The 20,650-nt window shown below is 39.6% G+C and overlaps 1 protein-coding gene across 1 annotated transcript in view; it reads left to right on the plus strand.

Annotated features, from left to right (window-relative positions):
• The window catches only part of LOC124776403 (peroxisome biogenesis factor 1), a 388,232-nt gene that overhangs the window by 277,354 nt on the left and 90,228 nt on the right, over positions 1–20,650 (plus strand).

The following is a 20,650-nucleotide window of genomic DNA, read 5'->3' on the forward strand; positions in this document are numbered from 1 at the left end:
CTTGTGAGATGGTGCATTATCAGATTGAAAAGTGCCACTAGTTTTAGGAAACATGATCATCATAATGGAGTGTACATGAGCTCCACTTGACCCAGGGATGCCCACGTAAATGTTCCCCAGAGCATAATGAGGCTGGTGCCAGCTTGTCTCTGTCCCATAGTACAGGTGTCAAGGAGCTATTCCTGTAGAAGACTACAGATTCGTGCCTTTCTATGAGCATGATAATGAAGATGTCAGGATTCATAAGACCATGCAGCACTTTACCACTGTGCGTACGTCCAGTGCCCATGATCACGTGCCCATTTCAGATGTAGTTCCCAGTGACATGGTGTTATCATTGGCACACACATGGGTCATCAGCTGCAGAAGTCCGGTGCACTGTGTGCTCAGACACACTTACACTCTACCCAGCATTAAAGTCTGATGTTAGTTCCACCACAGTTTACTGTCTGTCCTGCTTTATCAATCTACCCAGCCTACTGTGTTCAACATCTGTAAGGATGAGTGGCCACCCAATCTCACAACATCTGGACGTGGTTTCACCAAATGTTGCAGACATTCACCACAACACTCCTCAAATACCCTTGCAGTTTCTGAAATGTTCTGCTGACCCTCTGGATCATTGCAATTCTGCCCTCAGTCAGACTGAGTTAGATTGTGTGCCTTCCCTGTTCTACACATGGACAGCATGCTGACTTATATTGCACACACTGTGCATGTGTCTGACTAGCAGTCATTCCTCACTGGTGACACTGCTATCACCTTGATGGGTTTATACTGATAATAGGTTGGTGGTTATAATGTTATGGCTGATCAGTGTATGCTCATTGTGTCCAGAAAAAATTGCTCACACTTTCCCATATCCCATCAACACAGTTAAACACATTTATTCAGTAACAAATAGAGTTTATAATTCTGTATTTCATATGCTATAAAGAAACAAAACCTGTGACAACTGCTTATCTTTTTAATGTGTGGTTTCTACTAAATGAAGTAATACAAGTCCCTATATAGGCACGACACAATTAGGAGAGAAATATAGTAAAACAGGAGAGTCATAGTTTCAATTTTTCAGCATCATTCAGCCTTCTAGTTTTCACAGTCTTCTAAATGCTCAGAGACTGTATGCTACATGTGGAAAACGATGATGGCATTTTGTCATATATTTTTTATAATCCATTGCTCACTGCGTCTCACTACTCACTGTGCCCAGTCTCTTGTATCATTGGAACAAACTGAATGTACTGACTATTCCAAAGGGTAACTGGTTTTGCTGGTAGAACCAAATGGAGTGTTTGTCACAATAAAGCTATGTTTGACTTCATCCAAGGGAATTTGCAAATATACTTCCAGTTTTGCAAGGTACACATCACCAGATAATTTTGACACAGTTCTTCTGGCTTGGCAGTAGGAGTCATAAATAGACTGAGCATGAATTGTCACTTTGAAATCTCTACAGATGCAAGCTTGAGCTGTTCGCTTTCTGTACAACTACAATTAGCTTCACCCATTGGCAACTGGCTTTGCCTTCTATACCCTCATTCTTTCAAAGGCAGTTTAGTTCCTGCTTTACATTATCTTTTAACACAAAAGGAATGTTGCATGCTTTCAAAATTTTGGCACTGCTTTAGCTTTAGTGTAATGTACGCCTTGTAATCTTAAATACTACTTGTTGCTTCAGAAAAAAGATCTTAAATTTTTAGCTACAGATGAACTTTCCATTTGGAACATCAGTTTGATTTTGATTTGCTCCTTCATGAATGGTGGTGACTAATAAAGCATAAAGACATCCAGTTCTAGTAATTGAGGTAATTTGTTTGAATTTACAATGATGAATGTAGTAACATTTGCTGAAAATTGTCCCTTAACTTTGGCAATTCAAATGTTTGGGGCTCCTGTAGATTGATGATGGAAATTTATGACTCTGTGTAAATTTGAAAATTGACTGGCACTTTGTTAACTTGAAGAATTACAGATAATGACTTGTTATTGATGGAAAACATGGCATTCACATGACGTTTCACCCATCAAACTTCATGACTTTGCACATGTTTGGTATGAACAATACCAGACTTTTTATTGTTGACCACTGCAGTATGCTTGATTGTCTGACTTTTTTATCAATTGTGGTTCATTTTGCTCTTCTCAGTCTGATGTCTGGTCTTTTTACAGTAATTACAACATGAATTCCAATGGAAACAATTTTCCTTGTGCTACCATGTCTGCATCTTGCCATTGAAAAGTCTCAGCTGGCGTAAACTTGGTCAGTATATCCTGAAAGGTGAGAATATACTTGTTTCGTCTGTCCATTTGGTTTAATGGATCTTCCAGGTCAATATCACAACTTTTGAAAATGCATTTGTGGGTCTTCATCATTTTCTTGGCACATTTATATGTTCCCTAGTGAGTTTATTCTTTTGAGAGCTCTCACATTTCCAGATATTGTATTGTAGATCTTTCTTCATATTATTTCATACTCAGTACTCTTTTGATTGCTCATAGATCTTCCTGTGGCCTGGTGCCCTCCAGTGGGAGAATCATGAAACTTTTTTAATATTGCAGGTTTTTCGTTTTCTTATTTCTTCTCACATTCCCAATTCAGCTGTCTCTTCTATATAGCCCCATTCTCTCTGCCCACCTTGGATCCCTGGCCTGCAGTACAGCTTCCTCTTCTGCTTAGGCTGCTATTGCCTTCCAGTCATGTTCCAGCCTTCCTGGCATCTCTCAGTTGTGAGAGTGCACCAGTTGTTGATTTCTTTTGCCACTCTTGTAAATGATTTTATAGTCACATCTCTCCAACTGTAGCCTAAAATTTATCAATCGGAACTATGGATCTGATATACTGCCTACCCATGTTAGTGGTTTATGGTCAGTAATGATCAGGAACTTTCTACCAAATATATATGATTGAAAGTATTTTACTGCCCAACAAGTGACTAATGTTTCCTTCTCAATCATACTGTATCCTCTTTTTGCCTTATTCAGTGTTCTTGAGGCACACACAACTGATAAATCACTTCCAATTTTTCCTTAGTGTAGAATTGCTGCAATACATATCTATCTAGTGTCCATTGTAATTATGAAGTCCTTTTCAAAGATGGGATACAGATACTGCAGTATCAGTGGATGGATCAGCTTATCCTCAAATCCTGAAAAAACATTTTTCTGCTTGACACCCAAAGTGTAAAATGGTACTTTCCTTAATAATTCATGTAGCAACTTCATGCTTTTGCTGGCATTGCTTATAAAATGTATATAGTATCTACCAAGGCCCAGATATGCTTTCAGTTGCTTTATTGTTTTAGGGCTGTGGATACTGCTTTATCACTTTGACCTTCTGTGGGTCTGGCCTCAAGCCATCACATGATAGAATGTGGCCCAAATAGAATATTTCTTTTCACAAAATTTTTTACACCTGTCCACCTGTAGATTTAAATTGTGGAGTCTAAGTCCTTTAAATATTTCTGTGCTGCACATTATGGTCTTCTAAAGAGTAGCCCTATATTGCCTTGTCATCCAAGTAGATGAACAACTTGTTACCTTGTAACCCTGTTAAAATGAAGTTCATGAGTCTCTGAAATGTACTTGGTATTCATTTGTACTCGCAGTGTCCATAGAGCATACTGAAAGCCTTCCTTTCTTGATCCTGTTTGTTCAACAAGACCTGATAATAGGCCTCCATTAAATGTAGGGTTGAGAAGTACTTTGACTTTCCTAGGCTCTCAATCGATATGATGAATTTAGGGTGATCTCATTCAGTTGTCTATAGTCCATGACTATTCATCACTTTTGCTTTCTACTGCCATCCATCTTCTTCAGAATCAAAAGTAAGGGGAAATTCCAACCATTTTTGATTGGTATTGTGATGTCATCCTCTAACATCTTTTCAGTTTCTTGCTGGAGCATTTCTTTTTGTGCATACGGTATTCCGTAGGACTGCGAGCATATCATACTACCTTTCACTTCTTGTAGCAGTTTAATTTCATGCCTGTCTGAATAAGATAATTTGGCTCCTGGCAAATGGAAATCATCACTCTACATGGTGTGTAGCTCGGTAATAATGACTGCTTTCTCTTTCATATTCAGGCAACTTACTTGGATGTTCTCTTTTAATACACTTATTCGTACTTTCATCTGTGGCTGGTTCTTTCTGACATGATTCACTCCATAGTAATGGCTGCTTTCTCTTTCATGTCCAGATAACTTACTTGGATGTTCTATTTTAATACATTTATTCTTACTTTCAACTGTGGCTGGTTCTTTCTGACATGATTCACTTTGTATGAGCCCTGTAACAATGCCTGCTGTGGTACTGTTTGTGCTACCAGTTGTGGACATTCTCTGATGCACTCTTATCTATAGTGTTCAGCACACTTGTTAGGCATTCTCCTGATCCTACTTTTACTGATGCCTCACATAGATGCACACCATTTCTGATATCCTGTTTCAGAATCATAGCCTCTCTCATTTCATTCACCTTTGTTTTTATTTGGCACTCACATTCTTCTTGGGGTTCTATTTTTAGTGTTGAAACTAGGTTGGCTTGTGCCCTTTCTGCATCTCTTCATCAACCCCTCTTGCCTGTCTCTTTTGTGGGTCAACAGTTAATGACCTTCTGTCCCTACTCACTCTTGCCTTTCCATGTGTTTCTCACTTTGTGCTTAAGCCTTTCTTGTAAGAGCATTCTGTTTCCTTTAAATGTGCTGTGTAGAACTCACCCTGTAACTCTGTCTTCATGTCTCTACTCAGTTTTCACTCCCCATTTGAGCTTTTGCAGAAACAGCCTTCTCATTCCTGTATCAGTGCAATTGTTGGAACAGTCCCCAACTTCTAATACCTCTCTGCATTGTGTGGAGCTCACACTCTTATTCTGTTTTCATTCCAGTCTGTTTGCCTTGGAACCACAGGCTTCCAGTGGCATAATTGATTAAGTCTCAATTCTCTTTGAAAAAGTCTTGGCCCACCAGCCCATCAAACGGAACATACTCCTCTTCCCAATTACTAGCTTCCTGACACAAGGGGCAACTGACATAAGGGATAGCAGTGTGCTTGCAGTGCTGGTTAACGCACTGGTGTTATGTATGGAATTGTTGCATGAAGTATGTGCTATGAGTTAAATTGTGTACTACATGTCTGTCTGGTAGTTTATCACCCACTGCCTTTTCCAGTGTACAACAACACCCGGCGACTTTGCGAGAGTGCAGCAGAACTGCATGTGCCATTTCAATACCCACATTGAGACTGATGGTCATCACTTTGAACAATTACTGTGAGCTATGTTGTTATGTGGTCCGCACTATGTATGTCCATAACACTATAAATATGCATTTCTGACCATTGGTTCCCTATCTTAATAAAATCAGTTGTGGGCCCAGATCACTGTTTCAGTTTGGCCCTAAAGCTTTGAGACACTCTGTATATAAGCACATTGGACAAAAAATTAATCATTCCAATGAGAATCACACATTATACTGTGTATCACCACTTCTAGCCTTGATAATGGCCTCAATTTGGTGAGGGAGTGTCTCTGCAATTTTCTGCAGGTATGCCACATCTAGCTGAAGCCATTTATTGACATAATATACCTTAGAGCTACCAGATTGAAGGCATGTTGTGTGCAACATTTTGCCCACTGTTTAAAATAGTCCCAGACATTTCTTGTGGGATTAAAATTTTGGGTTTTAGTGAGCCAATTCAGTTGCGAAAATTTGCCTGAGTGTTCATCAAATTGAGACTACGAGTGCAGCCCTGTTGACTTCGATTTTATCATTTGGAGGCTAGGACTGTCCACAGCATACTCATCATGAAGATGTAGAAGGAAAAGTTGTACTTCGTCGTCAATAATGTTGAAATAAACATCCTGGTTCATGTTCAAGCAATTTACGAGAATGCAGGTGGGTGATGTTTTTGACAACCACTGACAGTTGGGCAGGTGAACACACCATCATTTTTAAGGCACAAATGCAATAACAGAGCACTGTGCAAGAAAATTTAAACCCTTAGTAGGCAGGGGTATGCTGACCGAGACCCATAGTATGGCATATGAAGAAAGACAGTTCACGTAATGTAAATAACTGGTATCACCACACAATCAAAGATTAACAATATTTGAAGTTCTCGATAGCGAATATTAACTACCAATTGATAGTATTAACTCTGTTCCTCTGTTGTCTGAGCAGAGGGGAGCGGGACGGAGGTGGTGGGGGTGGGAGTTGGGGGTGGGGGAAGCAAGACTCCAAACAGAATTTAAGCAAAAACCTTGATTTCTGTTTATGAAGTCACTTGCTAATTTAATCTCAACTACTTTGTTAATAATGTCATCCTTGTAGCAGGAAGTCCATGCCAGAATCTCTGTCATTTTATGCCATAAGATAATGAGTACCAATGCAATGATGTGCAGTAGCAGATTTTCTCAGCTGTAGTAAGTGTATGTGATTCTTCTGCTCTGTAAAGTGCTTACCCTCTGTACACCAATCCACCATGGTCCCGATGGTCTGACCAATGTATGACAAGTCACAATTACCTGGTATACTGTAGACACCTGACTTAGGCAACCCAGGATTATACCTTAAAGGCCCTAAAAGGTTTCTAATGTTAGATGGTGGTTAAAAAATGCATTTCGCGCCATGTTTCCAAATAAGGTGACCATTCCTGTTGGAAATGCTACCGCATGTAGCAAAAAGACTATAGACTTAAGTGCCACCTTGTCATTTTTACCTCACCGGATCCACAGTAGATTGATAGTATAATATGCTTTTGATTAGTCGCTCACTATGACCATTCTGGTGAAAAGGACTTTGAAGAGAGCTAGCACAGCTGACAAACTTTCAGAATTTGAGATGATGTGGGCCTTCTGACCCCAGGTACAGAGAACCCCTGTATCATGACCTGGATGACTAACTGTTATCAGCCTGAAGGTACAAATCAGTGTGAATTGGCTTTCTGTAAATGGCATGCCCCAATGTACCACCAATTCCCTCCTTTCCATCACATCAAGTAAGGCAAGGTGGCCATTCTTTTCTATCTCCACAGTGAAGCAAATGTTCAAGTAACCGGAATTCAGATGTTCTTAAAAGCTTTGCAAACTGTCACTGTCATGAGGTGAAACAACTAAAGTATCACTTACACATTAAGAAAGTGCCATGGACTCCAGGTTACCTTCCTGAAAGACTATCATAAACAATTCTACCATAAACAATCCATAAACAGATAATAGGTGACAATTGGTTTTCTGTCACAAATCCGAGTAACCACTTGCGGAAGTAGTCATTGAATAAAAAGTAAGTGCAAGTCAAGATATGCCAAAATAGAGTGAATAGAGTGTCCACATTAAAACTTACTAAAATATCAGAGCCATTCAAATACAATCTCTTTTTTTTTCCCACACAAGAAATCTGCCGACTACCTAGTGTGATGTCTGCACCAAGCTACTAGTGAGCTCAACAGAGTATCAGGGTGTTTTGCTACATGGTATGTTGAAGCACCAATGTTACTAATAATAGGCCTAAGAGGGCCCTTTCCTTGCGGATCTTTGGAAGGGAATATAACCTAGAGGGGACAGCACATAATAATGTAAGTGAAGGGTTTTGCAACTATTGTCACAGTCAATAAAATTCCTCATGGTATGTGACCATTGTTAATATGTAAAATTCTCCAGTGTTCTGGCCACTCTTGCAAATGGCTTTCCTCAGGATGTTGAGCTGATTGTTGAGTGAGAGAAACCTAAGTTCTTATATACTAGTGAAAGAAACTGTACTGGTAATCTGATAGGATATTGAGGATGAGGAGGAAGGCTGTTAGGTGACCTTTGCTGGTGTTTGCTTTATCTCTTGTCATTAATGGAAACAGGCAACGAGAAATAGGTGGCAGTCATGGTGTAGTGCTGTTTTAATGCTGCCTGATGCAGGCTGAGCAAACCAGTACTTTTTATTCGTATGACCACTGAGATTTCCTGTGTACCTGTGTGGGTTGCTTTTCAAATACTGTTATTCCGTAGATGGCAGCCAAGTCACTTGAGGTCTTCTCTATTCACGTTGGCGGGTCACTTACCTATTTCTACCATACCTCTAATCTCCCTAATCAAGGTAAGTGGCTCTTTTGCCTGTACTCATCTTAATGTTCCGCTTACATACACTAGTCCATACTTGCAGCCAGTTTCGTAGATTCCACCAGTTTGTAGCTTGTTGACTGCGTCTTTTATTGACCTAAGAACATCTTTTATTTTGTTGCTGCTTCGGAAAACTGGGTTGATACTTGGTTGACATAGAATTTTGCCCACATGTTCAGTGACCTCTTGCATGTATGGTAATGGGCAATGTTTTTTACTGTCTGCTCCTCTTCTCTATTACCTTCATCCTCTGTCACCATAGTTTTATCTGTCATCTTCATGCCATAACCATTGTCTCCAAAGATGGACCTGAAGGTTTGTGGTTCCATCTTCAGATGTTCTTCATCACTGATCCTGTGGACCCTTTCGATTAAAGTGTGCAGGGCAGCTTTTTTTCTGCATAGGGTGACGATGAGAGGAGACATGTAGGTACCTGTTTGTGCTGGTAGATTTTCTATATACTCTTGGCCAAGTTTACCATCAGACTTTTGGTAAACTTCCACATATAGGAAATGCAACATCCCATTCTTTTCTATCTCCATAGTAAATTTTATTTTGGTGTGCTTTTGGCTGAGGTACTGGTGAAAGTTCCATAGAAGGAACTCCTCAGGAGGTGATTAATTTCCTCTGAACTATTTTTGTCAGGCAATTACTACCTACGGTGTGGTGGATCAGATGGTAAACACTGCATCTTTATATCCTTTTTGTCTAACATAAATGTAGCATTTCTATTGTTCGGCAGATAACAATATCAAGATCCATCCTGAGTGCACGCAGAGGAGACGTTTCAGCTGTTGTATTCTTGGGCAAACGTGCCGCAGCCAACACAAGATATGGTCGTCTCCTAACTTCCTCAACAGTGTCTGGAGGTAGTTTAAAGTCACCCTATTTGACAGAAATTAAAAAATTTACAACTGGCAAATACTTGGCGTCGTTGAAAGTCGAAACCTTTCCCCAACGTGGATAAGGATGCGTAGTCCAATGATTTCTCCGTGAGATCGATCACAGGACACCGAGATGTAATATCACACTCCAAGACACGAAAGTTAAAACTTAGCCGAATATCGACGAATTACAGAACGAAATTACCAGTCAGACAGTGACTAAGAAGCTTAGTGACCACAACGAGGAACTTCGAGAAATTAGAACTAATACAGAGAGTTACCGGTAATCATTCTTCCCACACGCCATTCGCAAGTGGAACAGGCAAGGTAGGATCAGTTACTGGTACCAGAAGTACCCTCTGCCACACACCGTTCGGTGGATTGCAGAGTGTGATGTAGATGAAGCGAGTATAATGGATCTTGTGGCGAACAGGAGCTGGTGCACGTTGCACTCTCATTCTTGTAATTCGAAGTTTGTGTAACTTCCACAAACAACGGCAAATTTCGTCCCTGTAGAAGTAAACGTTTACGGTGAGTGTGCGTTGTCTGTATGCAGATGTCATATTACGGTTCTTGGTCGTTGTAACCCGGCCTAACGAGGGTTTAAATTTTCTTGCACATTGCTATTTCGTTCGAAATATCGGCGGTTGTCGAAGACGTCACGCAGCTCAATTTCAGTAAGCCTTTTGAACATTTTATAGGCCAGTTGAAACTCAAATTTCACATTCTAGTTCATGTTCACGGTAACCTGAATGAGTGGGTCTAAGTCTGGTATGAAAAATGGATACCTGCAAAATAGCACTGAACCAACTCCGGGTTGAGGCATGTCAGTTCAAATGTCCATTGGTTGCAGTTTCTTTCTCAATGTTTGCTCGCAAAGTGGATGAGATCAACTGCATTAATTGGTAACAGCAGTTCCTGTCGTGTTTGATACTGATTGTCATTGACAAGGTGTAGCACCTGTGGCCGGTCCCTGTCAGTTTGGATCTTTTTCGATCACTGTTGCCACGCCATGTTACATGGCTGTTAGTGGTACACCACTCCTTGCAGGCACGCTGGCCTATGCACATTGATAAATCTCCAAATCGGGCAGCTTCATTCACACTGTGTTTATGGGCACGTCCAAACACGATTGTTCCTTTCTGTTACATCTACTACACGCCGTCCGAGCTTTCTGTGCTGATTCTATACAGCCGACTGGCACTTACACGCAGCTTCTTTGCCTTGATTTTCGTCGGCGATTAATGTGCTAATTTGAGGGAGACGACTAATATTTTATCTGCTGAGTTTATATACAGGGTGTTTCTAAATGATTATGTGGGAAGGCTTTGTAGCATTTATTGCATTCAGCTTACAGTTGTAAATAGTTCATCAAATGCAAGAGCAAATCGAATAATTTTTCTTACAAGTGTTTGTTCAGTGTGTCTGGATTAATTGTTGCAACAATGCTATTTATAATGTCAGAAGATCAGTTGGCAGCGGAGACATGCACGTGGTCCTTTATGAACCCCCAGAGGTAAAAAATCGCGCATGCTCGTGTGTGAACGTGGAGGAAACAAGCTTTGTCATCTGGCCCCTTGCGACCAATCCAAGGGGAGGGTGGTACAAAGCCGTTCAACCAGTGGCGTACTGAGGCGGCTGCCAAACAAAATGTCAGAAGAAACGTTCAAGTTAGGACAGTGTCGTTGCAACTGTACAAAAGTGGGGATTTACTGGCCCCCGGATGTCCACATTATGTGTATTCACATTTTTGCTAAGAAGAAATGTCGATTCATCACGCAAGACAACACGATCCAGAAAATCTTCATAGTCAGGCAGCAACATTCGTTTGCAAAGCTGGTTCATAAACCATAGTTTATAGGCTTTAGGGCTTGTAACACCTGAAGACGATAGGGATGTAGTTGTAAGCGTGTCCTTAAAAGTCTCCACACAAAAAAATGGTTCAAATGGCTCTGAGCACTATGGGACTTAACATCTGCGGTCATCAGTCCCCTAGAACTTAGAACTGCTTAAACCAAACTAACCTAAGGACATCACACAACACCCAGTCATCACGAGGCAGAGAAAATCCCTGACCCCACCGGGAATCGAACCCGGACGTGGGAAGCGAGAACGCTACCGCACGACCACGAGCTGCGGACGGTCTCCACACAGATGTCCCTGGAATTACTAATTCGCGACAAGCTTTCCCAAACTTATTTCTTGGGGCTGCATGTCAAAGACTCTCACTCGTTCAACACTTTCTTCTGTCACTGTGGGTAGTTTTGCACTCTTCCTTTTGCGCACAGGTGTAGAAACAAAACTGTTTGAGTTGCTCTTTCATTTGATGTACCGGTATTATTAATAGTTGTAAGTTGAATGTAATAAATGCTATACAGCCTTAAAACCCGTATATTCATTTTGAAACACCCTGTATATTCCGACATTTTGTTCCTGATAAGCTCACTTTCACCGTTGAATACATGATTCACACGGTACGGATGTCTGTATAGTGAGGATTCAGATGAGCAAAACAATGTAGTGTGGATTCATATGAGCATAAAATTTTTTTCTCTGACTTGCATTGATTCCCAAAGTCATGTGCTATGGTGCGAAGTAAGGTATGCTCGTAAGCGTCTGCAGTTTCTGAATGCCGTTGCTTGGCTGGTACAGGCAGACCCCTCTCGAAATACTGTGGAATCTGCACAGTTTCGTCATTGGTATCTTAATCATTAGCATTTGCTGTATGGAACGTACCAATACTTGACTTTAAAGCTTCGAACAGAGAAACGGGAGGGCATTTCGCTTGTTTGCGACAAGTGTCGCAGCTCAGATGGCTCTATCCTTTTTTCTGGTGTGGGAAAAGAAGGGACTACCACCGTAATTTTTTAGGTTTTGTGCTGGACTTTATCACTTTTACGACTCTCTGTTTTAATAAATTATACTGCTGTGAGATTGTGAAATTGTTTCACAGTGCACCAATCTGAAAGTGTATCGAAAAACTTCGGCTTTGGAATTCTGTCATGCTGCAAATTAGAGATTTATCAAACTGACATTTTTAAAGATGAAATCCTTCTATTTTTATTTTCTGCTATATTCTTTGAGTCCGTTTTTTCCTCATGGAAACTAAAACATTAATCACACATACTCATTCTCCACGTCACAGAAACTTGGACTTCTGCAAAAGAAGTATAGCGCTGTGGAAAACGAAAATAGTACGAAGGAAGTGACTTCAACAGACATTTATAATTCTCAACTGCAGATGACTCTTGGTAGAACTACGTACAAATTAAACAGCTTCACTAGCTGTACATTACCATGACACCAAATTTATCAAGCGTTCGTCTTGTAAATACACTGCGCAACACAATTAAGCAGTCACTTTTTGGAAACCCCGTAATTGTCACCCATTGCGACACATAAGTTTGAAATCTAGCTCAAAGGTGCCTATTGGTCTCTATTGGACCAAAAGCTACGTCACCCTTGGTCTCGGCAACGCTTCAAACAGCAAGGTGTCGGCACATGCGGGAAAAAAGAAAAAAAAAGAGCCAGAGCTCAAAAGTTCGTGTGAGGTGTAAGGTGGCTTAATAATGTCACATTGACACCAAATTTCACCACAGTTCTGCTCAACGCAACAGTGGGTGCCTCAGATAATGCGAAGATCGCCACAGTATTGTAGCTTAGACGCAGCCAAGATGGCCGCCGAGTAAGTGACGCCAGAAACCATTTCCAGAAAGTTAAATGATTTATACAGGAATATAATTTAGTTTAACGCCGACAACAAATTAAATACGTGCATTAGTGTATCGTTTAGTCTTGCCATTAAAGGTTTGACTTTTCTTTGCGTATTTTTTCAGAAAACACGAAAAGATCGTAACTTCGCGAAGTCGCGTTTAGGCTTAAATTTTGTAAACGTGTTTGTTTCTTGTTTCACGGTAATTTAACTAGTTTCTCGGTAACAAATAAGTAAACTACCGTAAATAGCGTATAACTTCATTGTTTTAATACAGATTTCAGAAAAACAGCGTAACTTTATATCAGAAACTTGCCTATATACATTTGTTTATAGGCCTAATTCTCGTAACGTTTTTGGAGAATCAAAGTTAAAGTATCTCGTTTAATTGTCCTTTTTTTCATTCCATCGAGTGAAATATATAATAAATAGCGTATACCTTCATTGTTTTAATACAGATCTCAGAAAAACAGCGGAATTTTAAATCAGAAACTTGCTTATATACATTTGTGAATAGGCTTAATTCTTGTAACGTCTTTTTTGATTTTCGGTAATTTAATTGATTTATTCTAGCTAAAGTATTATTTTTGCCATGAGTGAGAAGTGCCTGACTTGCCGTAGAATTGTTAGTTCCGGGGTTTGGTGTGATGGATGTATTAGTTTTTTTCACTGGGGGGACTGCAGTGGCGTGGGTGTTGGGAAAGTGGATCAGGCTCATCAGTGGTTGTGTAGGATTTGCAGCAGAGATAGGAAGATAGTGGAACAGGAAGGGAAAATTGTTGCCCTTCAGGCTGAGCTAGATCAGGCTAGGGAAGATCTGGACAGGTTAAGGAGGGAGAAGGGCAAAGAGAGGTGGGAAGTGGCAACAGGTAGCAGAAGGAACAGGCCTAGAACTAAGTCTGACAGTTTTGTGGTGAATGTCGAAAATAAGTTTGACCAGTTGCTTCAGTTAGAAACTGATGAGACTCAAGCAGAGGTAGGTGTAGACAGGACACAACAAACTTTCAATAGGAAATTGAAAAAGAATGTAGGAAAGTCATCGAAAAGGAAGAAAGTTTTGTTGTTAGGCAGTTCTCATGCCAGAGGTGTAGGCCAACTTCTGCAGGAGGAATTAGGACCAGAATACCAGGTCACAAATTTTTTCAAACCAAGTGCTAGTCTGGATCAGGTGACAGAGGATTTAGGTTCACTCTGTAAAGGATTTACCAGGGAAGACACCGTGGTTATTGTGGGAGGGCCAGGGAACAGTATCGACAGAGATCCTGGGTACAGTATAGAGTGTGACCTGGTAAAGATTGCGTCGGCATCGAGACACACCAATGTTGAATTTGTATCTGTCCTGAGACGCCATGACCGGCCTCATTTGAACTCTTCTGTTGGGAGAGTTAATTTGGAGTTGGAACAGCTGCTTGGGTCGGGTGCGGGGGCTCGTATTGGTGTAGTTCCTGTTGATTATCTCAGTAGGTGGGACTATACCAGGCACGGCCTACATCTCAACAGGAAAGGGAAGGGGAAACTGGCTGGGGTAATAGCAGGAAATTTAAGGGGGGGAGGCACTGCCATGAATGCTAAAATACCAGTGGTTACAGGTGTTGGAGCAGCACCTTTTTTTAGGATAGGTAAGACAGAAAGATGTCAAGTTCTACGAGAGGTCAGGATTGAAACAAATCTTCAGTTTAGGAAAGAAATTAAACAGCACAATTCTAGCACATTTGATCACCAATCACAGCTATCAATTATTAATTTTCACCAATCACCAGAAATTTTATCTCCACCAAGTTGTATCTCAGTCCTAGGCAATTGCATTGATGAATTAAAGTCACCCAACCCAGTTGACATAATCTGCCTCTCTGAACACCATGTGACCACTGGCATAGGAACTAGGCCTAAGCACAATGAGAAACTCAGACAGGAGAGTACTGAAAATGTTAGAATAAGGAAAGGTTCTCATAAAAGTATAATTAAAAATAATGTAAGTATATTTCATCAAAATATTGGGAGTTTAAAGAATAAAGTAGATGAGCTTCTGGTTTGTTTAGAAGATTTAGAAGCTGAGAATGAAATAGATATACTATGCCTGTCTGAGCATCACATTGTTACTGATATGGATAAGGTAAATGTAAGTGGATATAAGCTCTCTGCACATGTAATGAGAGAAAATATGGAGAAAGGAGGAGTTGCCATATATGTCAAAAGTTATCATTGTGCAAAAAGTATAGAAACAAAAAAGTTTTGTGTAGAGAAACATATAGAAGCATGTGCCTGTGAGTTTAAATTAAATAAAGGCACATTTATAATTGTAACTGTATATAGGTCCCCATCAGGAAATTTTCATCTATTTCTGAAAAATTTGGACTCCTTGTTGTGCTATCTGTCAGACAGGGGGAAGCAAATTATTATTTGTGGGGACTTCAATGTAGATTCTCTGAAAGAGGGTAATAGGAAAAATGACCTTGAAGTATTACTCGGTTCTTTCAATTTGACACCCGTTATTGATTTTCCTACTCGGGTGGTAAAGGATAGCAGCTCACTGATAGATAACTTCTTTATAGACCAAGATAAGTTTAACCAGATAACTGCTCAGCCTGTTGAGAATGGTCTTTCTGATCATGGTGCACAGCTAGTTACAATATATGACATAGCTCCATTCAGCAATACTAAACAGTCCTCCAAAGTAGTATGTTCAGTCAGCGATTTAACAATTGCAAATTTCAGGGAAAGCCTACAGCAGTTAGACTGGAATGAGGTGTACCGTGAACCTGATGCCAATTTAAAATATAATTTATTTCATGACATTTTTGCAAATGCATTTGAACACTGCTTCCCCAAGAAAATAGTTAAATATACTCGTAAGAAACCTTGTAACAAACCATGGCTTACTAAGGGTATAAAAATATCTTGTAACCGGAAAAGGGAAATGTATCTGACAGCAAGAAAGAGTAGTGACCCAGAAACTATCAAAAATTATAAAAACTACTGTGTTATATTAAGAAAAGTTATTAAAAAATCCAGGAGTATGTGTATCATGTCTGAAATAAGCAACTCTGATAATAAAATTAAAACAATTTGGAATATTATTAAAAGAGAAACAGGTCAACCAAGAGCAGAGGAAGACAGTATTACCATCAAATTGAATGAAAACTTTACGAACAAAAAGTCAGAAGTTGAAAATATTTTTAATAATCATTTTCTAAATGTTGTGGATATAGTAGGATCCAGGTGTTCATTAGAAGATGCTAGGCTGTTAATGGAAGAGGCCATACCTATGCAATTTGATACAATTGAAATCTCACCCACTTCTCCCTCTGAAATTAGGAAAATAATAAACTTGCTTAAAAGCAAAAACTCACATGGAATTGATGGCATTTCCAGCAAAATACTAAAAGCTTGTTCTCAACAGATAAGTAAGATTCTCAGCCACCTGTGTAATAGCTCTCTGGAACAGGGCATTTTCCCTGATACACTGAAATATGCTATTGTTATACCTTTGCATAAAAAGGGGGATAGATCTGATGTCAACAATTACCGTCCAATCTCCCTTCTAACAGCTTTATCCAAAATTTTTGAGAAAGTAATGTATTCAAGAGTAGCTTCACATATCTGTAAAAATGAAGTACTAACAAAATGTCAGTTTGGTTTCCAGAAAGGTTTTTCAACAGAAAATGCCATATATGCTTTCACCATTCAAATTTTGAATGATCTGAATAACCAAACACCACCCATTGGGATTTTTTGTGATCTCTCAAAGGCTTTTGATTGTGTAAATCATGAAATTCTGCTAGACAAGCTTAAGTATTGTGGCATGAGTGGGACAGTGCACAAATGGTTTAATTCGTACCTAACTGGAAGAGTGCAGAAAGTTGAAATAAGTAGTTCTCGTAACATGCAAAGATCAGCACATTTCTCAAACTGGGGAACTATCAAGAATGGGGTTCCACAAGGGTCAGTCTTGGGTCCTTTGTTGTTCTTATTATATATTAATGACTTGCCATTCTATATTCATGAAGAGGCAAACTTAGTTCTCTTTGCTGATGATACAAGTATAGTAATCACACCTGACAAACAAGAATTAACTGATGAAATTGTCAGTACTGTCTTTCAGAAAATTACTAAGTGGTTCCTTGTAAACGGACTCTCACTGAATTTTGACAAGACACAGTACATACAGTTCCGTACAGGGAATGGTATGACGCCATTAATAAATATAGACCTTAATCAGAAGCATATAGCTAAGGTAGAATATTCCAAATTTTTAGGTGTGTCCATTGATGAGAGATTAAATTGGAAGAAACACATTGATGATCTGCTGAAACGTTTGAGTTCAGCTACTTATGCAATAAGGGTCATTGCAAATTCTGGTGATAAACATCTTAGTAAATTAGCTTACTACGCCTATTTTCACTCATTGCTTTCATATGGCATCATATTTTGGGGGAATTCATCACTGAGGAATAAAGTATTTATTGCACAAAAGCGTGTAATCAGAATAATAGCTGGAGTCCACCCAAGATCATCCTGCAGACATTTATTTAAGGATCTAGGGATATTCACAGTAGCTTCTCAGTATATATACTCTCTTATGAAATTTGTTATTAACAACCAAACCCAATTCAAAAGTAATAGCAGTGTGCATAACTACAATACTAGGAGAAAGGATGATCTTCACTGTTCAAGATTAAGTCTAACATTGGCACAGAAAGGGGTGAATTATACTGGCACTAAAGTCTTTGGTCACTTACCAAATAGTATCAAAAGTCTGACAGATAACCAACAAGTATTTAAGAAGAAATTAAAAGAATTTCTGAATGACAACTCCTTCTACTCCATAGAGGAATTTTTGGATATAAATTAAGAAGAAAAAGAAAAAAAAATATTTAAAAAATAAAAAAAATAAAAAATAAAGAAAAACAAAAAACACAAAAAAATAAAGTTATATTAACTTACGTATGTTGTTAAATTAACCTAATTATGTCATGTATTAGAAAATTCGGCTCGTTCCACATCATTACGAAATATCGTATTCATGATCCATGGAACTTGTATTAATCTAATCTAATCTAACAGTCCCTCTTACCAGCATCACACCCCTTCTTTTGGCGCCTCTGCGATGGAGGTCAGAACGGCGACGCTAAGCGTTGAAATCACGCGGTTTTTGTTATGAGTGGCCGCGGAAAACATTTCAGACACACTCCCGCTCAGATTCGATACGAAAAAGCCAACGAAACCAACGCTTCTGTTGGGGCATTGATCCCCACACATTTAACGCTGGGAAACAACTGTTCGCAGTACGATGAGCAACATGTCGACGTTATTGACAATTTTTGACACTGCTGACATCTCCTGGACGATTCAGTCCTTCTCTAAGGGCATCGTGGCACTGCAATCCCAGCCAACGTGATTTGACTCCTAGTGCGACTGATTTTTTTGCTCTGGGGTAGAGGGTGGAACCACTAGGAACCGTTCAAAATCATTCGACAAAAAAGACCCACAATTTCAGCAATACCCTCACTGGCACCCATCCACACTTACGGAGAAGTTTAAATATGTGCCTTTAAAGAGAAAACCTACTTGTGTGTGAGAGTGAGTCCTGGAAACCTGCTAGTAGGCGTTCCGGAACGGAGAGGTGTCAAGTTGTCGCATGCCTGCAGGCTACTTCAGTCGTTGCAAACTGTAAAACACAAAAAAAGTTTCTTTTGAGTAGTAGTCATTTTTGCCACTAGTGCTTTCAAGAGAAGACAGGAAGCAGGTCTTTAAACGTAACTGTTCGAACTGCTCTTTCATTTGATATATTATTTATAATTGTAAGTTGATGGTAAATGGAAATGAGCCTCTGGCATCGTTGGCCGGGAGGCCCCATTCGGCCAAGTTTGGCCGCCAAGTGCAAGTCTTATTTCATTCAACGCCACATTGGGCGACTTGCGCGCCGGTGATGAGGATGAAATGATGATGAGGACAACGCAACACCCAGTCCACGAGCAACGAAAATCTCCAACCCTGCAGGGAATCGAACCCGGGCCCCCTTGCATGGGAAGCGAGCACGTTACCACCTAGCTAAACAGGCAGACAGTTGATGATAATAAATGTTAGATAACCTTAAAACCCGATATTAATTTTGAAACGGCCAATGTTACTAAACTGATATCACCGTGCACAGTCGTAGTTCCAGGCTGCCTATCTAACGACTGCCAGTGGCAACAAAAACTTGACTGTCAATATTTCATATGATTAGTGAACAACTTTGGAAATTTAAAATGTTTTCATAATCTGCTCATTAAGAGGTATAATCTTACGATAAAGGTCTAACACAGTAGGGTACGTATTACAGTTAGAAACTGGCAGCATAACACGCGGCATGCAAACTACACAGATTATATTCAACCAATATCTGAAAACAAACTTCAGACATAATTACATATCTGTTCGAAACTTTTTTCTCGCTGACACCCCCTCAAAATAATGAAAAGGAAAAAAAGTTTTTTGCTTGATAAATTTCGGTTGTTCATACAGTGAAACTTTGGCGACGGCCGAAGTGGCCGAGCGGTTCTAGGCGCTACAGTCTGGAAACGCGCGACCGATACGGTCACAGGTTCGAATCCTACCTCGGGCATGGATGTGTGTGCTAGCCTTAGGTTAGTTAGCTTTAAGTAGTTCTAAGTTCTAGGGGACTGATGGCATCAGAAGTTAAGTCCCATAGTGCTCAGAGCCATTTGAACCAATTTGAAACTTTGGCATCTGGCATGATGATTTAATTTATTACTTACTAGCTGGGGTACCCGGATTCGCTCAGGGATTTGGTATGAGATTATGTCGTAGTTCCAATAAAAGGATAAACTGTAAAGTGTACCATGTAAAATTTTTTATTAAAAACATATTCGAACTATTTATAATTCTTGTTTATGAACAACATTGTTGCTATTGTTATCTGGGGTATATATCTACATTTTTTTCAAATTTCGTAAGCGAGAGCAAGCTGCGTACAGTTGACTGTGAGAGATGCCGGTATCTTTGAGGTTGATGCTGCAATATTTTAAACGTTGTCCTTGCGTTTTGTTAACTGTAAAACTGTAGGCTAATTTGATTAGAAATTACAGTCTTTTAAATTGGAATGGCAGTTCAGTAGAGATCAGTAGTATTCTGGGGATAAATAGTTTGTGTCCTTTGTACTTTCCAGTCATAATTTCGGCTTCGATGGTGTTATTCGATAGCTGTTTGACGATCATCCATGTTCCATTACATAGTTTTGGTGAGTTGAGATTTCTGAGTAGTATGATCAAGGATCCAATTTTAAGTCGAAGGCAGCGTAATAGCATATCTGGTACTTGAAAACGGTTTAAAAATTCTATAGGGAAGTTCACACTTTCTTCAATGTTTACCATCGTGTCGATTGATTTGCATATTCACTGTTCACCGGGAATTTCCTTTATAATGTTTAAGTTGATAATGTCGACAATATTATTTTTAGTTGCCAAAAGTGTTCTTTCAAATAGCCAGTCCAGATTGGTAAGTTGTGAACAATGTTTGTATAAATTTGTTCGATGAGTTCGTTTTAAGCAATAGCTATGTTGCAGAAATCACTGTTGAGTTTAATGAGACCGGTCGTCTGGTCAGTAGGATATGTGCCTTTACCTGTTCGTAAAAGCTGTTGAGCAAAATGTGCTGCTGTTTCGTCGATCGATAGTTCAACTCTCACATTTTTTGTTAGTCCCAGTATTTGCATGTGGTGCCAGAGATGATTTTTTTTAAAGCGTGCATTGATCTCTTCGGTTGGTGTTGATTTGAAGATAGCTGGAAGTGTTTGTCGAAAATCTCCTGAGAGTGTGAGCAGAGTTCCTCCCATCACGTCAGAGTATCCTTACAAGTTTTGTAATGTTCTGCCCATGGCTTCGAGTGATTTTGTATGTGCCATTGTGGATTCGTCCCGGAATATAATTTTAGCTTGCTTTTAAA

This window comes from Schistocerca piceifrons, chromosome 2 (assembly GCF_021461385.2).
Source record: "Schistocerca piceifrons isolate TAMUIC-IGC-003096 chromosome 2, iqSchPice1.1, whole genome shotgun sequence".
NCBI lineage: Eukaryota > Metazoa > Arthropoda > Insecta > Orthoptera > Acrididae > Schistocerca > Schistocerca piceifrons.